Here is a 5,000-nt window from a genome sequence, read left to right as displayed (position 1 = left end):
CCTCTCCTCCTCTCCTCCCCCTCTCCTCTCCTCCTCTCCTACCCATCTCCTCCTCTCTCCTCCCCTCCTCTCCTACCCCTCTCCTCCTCTCCTACCCCTCTCCTCTCCTCCTCTCCTACCCATCTCCTCCTCTCTCCTCCTCTCCTCTCCTACTCCTCTCCTCCTCTCCTCACCTGCTCTCCTCTGTGTGTGTGTGTGCGTGTGTGTGTGCGTGTGTGTGTGTAGTAGATGGTGGGGTCAGATGTATCAGCCAGACCAGTGATGAGGAGGGTCAGGATTACGCTCACATAGCGGAGCCTCGGGGCCCGGCGTGCTCTGCTATTCCTGGCGGTGTGGTCAGCGCGGCGTGACCGTGTTTGCTCCGCCCACTCCGCCGTCTACCACCGTGCTGGCGCTGCCCGTGTGGACCACCGTCATCCCTCTCTTTTACTCCTGGCGGCGACAGGCCCACGCCATATCCACACACGCTCGGTCCATCCACAGGCCCACGCCATGTCCTCACGATGGGTCCGTCCTCAGGCCCACGCCATGTCCTCACGGTGGGTCCGTCCTCAGGCCCACGCCATGTCCTCACGGTGGGTCCGTCCTCAGGCCCACGCCATGTCCTCACGGTGGGTCCGTCCTCAGGCCCACGCCATGTCCATACGGTGGGTCCGTCCTCAGGCCCACGTCATGTCCTCACGGTGGGTCCGTCCTCAGGCCCAGACATATGATCCGTTCACGTGTTGGAGTGCCACTCTAGCGAACTGGGATTCAAACCGAGCGACTGAGCAGAAGGTGAAGCAGAACACGCACCATGAGAGAGAGCAGCGCCCCCGGAGGGCTGAGGGGGGCGTTTGACCTTCTCACGGTCGCAGGCAGGGATGCCCTGCTACACAGGGTTCTACTGCGCTTATCCTGCTCTGCTGGGTTAGCATTAGTGGTTTAGATAGGTAGGCACTTTATTAATCCCTGAGGGGAAATTGCACCACATGTTTAAGGCCACATTATGAACTGAGACTGTAGAAGCAGCCTGTTCTGAGCTCACATCCTGTTGTCGGCCAGCAGCACGGCTGCCAGCTTTTCAGGTCAGCGTGGGAGTGAGGTTGAGATTCGGCGTCGCTGAAGTCGGTGCCTTTTAAGAGTCGGCCTTCTGTGACATCATCACCCAGCGCAGGGGTCAGGGGGTTGTCGCTCCTCAACCTCCAGGAATTCAGTTTAAAATGTTCAGTAGACAGTCACCATTTAAAAGCATTAATTTAATGATTTAAAGCGTTTATAGATGAAAAGCCAAGTCCGTAATCATGGTCCATGAGGAGTACGTATGGTTGATCAGCATATGTGTCGACCTCCACATCATACGCTGGTCAGGTTTGGTCTCCTGATTTAGGCTGTCTGGGGATCTTCCCCCACAAAACCCTTACTTTCAGAGACTGTTGTCGGAGACTGTACATTCTAGTGAATAATTTATGGAGTGATTTTGTTGCTGAGCTGTGGAGTCAGGAGGACAGGAGCATTGAGCTAGCTAACAAGTAGCATAGCTCCATCTACAAACACTAGCCAGTAGCCTAGCTCCATCTACAAACACTAGCCAGTAGCCTAGCTACGTCTACAAACACTAGCCAGTAGCCTAGCTCCATCTACAAACACTAACCAGTAGCCTAGCTCCATCTACAAACACTAACCAGTAGCCTAGCTACGTCTACAAACACTAACCAGTAGCCTAGCTCCATCTACAAACACTAACCAGTAGCCTAGCTACGTCTACAAACACTAACCAGTAGCCTAGCTACATCTACAAACACTAACCAGTAGCCTAGCTCCATGTACAAACACTAACCAGTAGCCTAGCTACGTCTACAAACACTAACCAGTAGCCTAGCTCCATGTACAAACACTAACCAGTAGCCTAGCTACGTCTACAAACACTAACCAGTAGCCTAGCTACGTCTACAAACACTAACCAGTAGCTTAGCTACATCTACAAACACTAACCAGTAGCCTAGCTATGTCTCCAAACACTAACCAGTAGCCTAGCTCCATCTACAAACACTAACCAGTAGCCTAGCTACGTCTACAAACACTAACCAGTAGCCTAGCTACGTCTACAAACACTAACCAGTAGCCTAGCTCCATCTACAAACACTAACCAGTAGCCTAGCTATGTCTCCAAACACTAACCAGTAGCATAGCTCCATCTACAAACACTAACCAGTAGCCTATCTACATCTACAAACACTAACCAGTAGCATAGCTCCATCTACAAACACTAACCAGTAGCCTAGCTACGTCTACAAACACTAACCAGTAGCCTAGCTCCATGTACAAACACTAACCAGTAGCCTAGCTACGTCTACAAACACTAACCAGTAGCCTAGCTACGTCTACAAACACTAACCAGTAGCCTAGCTCCGTCTACAAACACTAACCAGTAGCCTAGCTACGTCTACAAACACTAACCAGTAGCCTAGCTACGTCTACAAACACTAACCAGTTTGTAAATGAAGGAGACACCAACAAGTAAATGAAGGAGAAAATTGTTAAAAGAAAGTGTATCCCAGAAAACAAACTAGATTTTTATCAAACTAGAAACCGGCCTGTAAATAGAAGAGGGAAAGGGTTATCAGCTGAACTATTTTGTTTGGGTTTGTCATGTTTTTCTGATTGATTATGGCAGAGTAGACCTGGTCTAGGGCAGTAGGCGGGGACATCCCTGGTACACCACTCTGCCAGGAACCATTCATTGCACCATTGACTTTTGTCACTCGGTCAGCACTTCTATCTATCTCTACAGATAATATTATTTCGTTATTCAGCTGAACTATTTTGTTTAGATTTTTAATTTTTCTGATTGTTTACGTCAGGGGTGCTTTTACACACATTAAAGTCACACTGAAACGGACGTTTGAGATCATCTAACTTCCTTAGTTTGACGTATTTCCGACGCAAACAAGCTATGAGGGTGGGACATATGTTTAGAGGAATTTGATTGGAACATTGACAAGTGGACGGGTTTTAAGAACTTCAGACAGATTCGATAGAAGGATAGCGTTGATTGACGGGTGGATGTCCTGAGATTATTGGCCTAAAATCTAAGGTACCTGTTGTCGTCATTGTACGTGACCTACCCTTTTCCAGGAAGTAAGAAATTATATACTTTGATATAAGATTATAACAAAAGTAGATTTTTTTTTGGGGGGGGCATACATCGTTGAATAGGTGAACACTATGACCAATTATGTGTACCAAAATGGGACAGAATGCTTTTTTCATTTCAGTGCGACTTTAACTGATAAGACAAAGGGAGTTAATCTTCTGACATCTTGGCAGATAAAATAAGCTATTAACCAATGGTCCTGTCTGATAAGAGTTTGGATAAATACCAATGCATGATGCTGTATTGCAGCATAATGCATTCATTATTTGATGGCCTGTCTAGCCTGTATCAAGCTGAGCCGCCAGCAACATTTCACTGTGACCACACCGTACATTACATGTGACAAATAAAGGAATCTTGAATCTGTCAGCTGGACTTAAATTAAACCATTTAGATGTCAAGATATCAGTAGTTAAATTGTCAGAGGTCAGAAGAATCCCGTGTGCGTTCCAGGGTTTGGATGGGAGTGTTCGGGACGTTCCAGGGTTTGGATGGGAGTGTTCGGGACGTTCCAGGGTTTGGATGGGAGTGTTCGGGATGTTCCGGGGTTTGGATGGGAGTGTTCGGGAGATTCCGGGGGTTTGGATGGGAGTGTTCGGGACGTTCCGGGGTTTGGATGGGAGTGTTCGGGACGTTCCGGGGTTTGGATGGGAATGTTCGGGACGTTCCGGGGTTTGGATGGGAGTGTTTGGGACGTTCTGGGGTTTGGATGGGAATGTTCGGGACGTTCCGGGGTTTGGATGGGAGTGTTCGGGACGTTCCGGGGTTTGGATGGGAATGTTCGGGACGTTCCGGGGTTTGGATGGGAATGTTCGGGATGTCCCAGGGTTTGGATGGGAGTGTACTGGAGAGGCTGTGCTGTTACTCTGAAGGTGTTGTTGAAACTTGTAAGAGACACTGAAAGGCCACGCTGCTGTCTGTCCGACCGCTGTCAACGCCACGTGACCACGGTGGGAGTTGCACGTTGGTTTTTCTCAGTGAGGAAACGGACATGTGAGAACGTGTGGAGAGCGTCGCCGGCGTGGGTGTCACGCTCAACATGTGAGGGTTGTCAGCCCTGTCAGCCAGACACACCCTGGACCCAGTCCAGCTCTCTCACACACACACCCTGGACCCAGTCCAGCTCTCTCACACACACCCTGGACCCAGTCCAGCTCTCTCACACACACCCTGGACCCAGTCCAGCTCTCTCACACACACCCTCCCTGGAGAAAGCAGTGATCTGACATGAATACATTGGCGGCAGCTGTGTAGCAGAAGTGCTTGTTTAGGCCTATCTGGTCCTGCTCGATCAGAGGTTAGGGAAGGAAGGAAGGAAGGAAGGAAGGAAGGAAGGAAGGAAGGAAGGAAGGAAGGAAGGAAGGAAGGAAGGAAGGAAGGAAGGAAGGAAGGGGGGAGGGAAGGGGAGGAAGGAAGGGGAGGAAGGACTGATGTCTACAGAGTACACAGTGAACGGTGCCTCAGTTACCCTGTGTGTGTGTGTGTGTGTGTGTGTGTGTGTGTGTGTGTGTGTGTGTGTGTGTGTGTGTGTGTGTGTGTGTGTGTGTGTGTGTGTGTGTGTGTGTGTGTGCGCATGCGCGCATGTGTGTGCGCGCGTGTGCCAATAGTGCTTCTGTTGGGGAAACAGCCTAATCCTGAACCCTGGACCAGAAGGGGAGGTCTTTTAATAGAGCTGTTCTGGTGCTCCTGCTTCCCTGCTTCAGGATGTTTGCGCAGCAGCTGGCATCTCTATTCATTCTCTCTGTGTGTTTGTCTTTCTGTGTGTATGTGTGTGCTTTTATATCTGTGTGTGTGTTTGTGGCTCTCTGTGTGTTTGTGGTTTCTGTGTGTGTGTGTGTGTGTGTGTGTGTGGTCCTATATTAAC

The 5,000-nt window shown here is 49.6% G+C and overlaps 1 protein-coding gene across 1 annotated transcript in view; it reads left to right on the top strand.

Annotated features, from left to right (window-relative positions):
• The window catches only part of cltcl1 (clathrin, heavy chain-like 1), a 143,788-nt gene that overhangs the window by 6,279 nt on the left and 132,509 nt on the right, over positions 1–5,000 (top strand). The window lies entirely within an intron of this gene.

Source organism: Borostomias antarcticus (genome assembly GCF_949987555.1).
Source record: "Borostomias antarcticus genome assembly, chromosome: 6".
Lineage (NCBI taxonomy): Eukaryota > Metazoa > Chordata > Actinopteri > Stomiiformes > Stomiidae > Borostomias > Borostomias antarcticus.
Note: the sequence above shows the minus strand (reverse complement) of the source record. Positions and strands in the feature narration are given on the sequence as shown.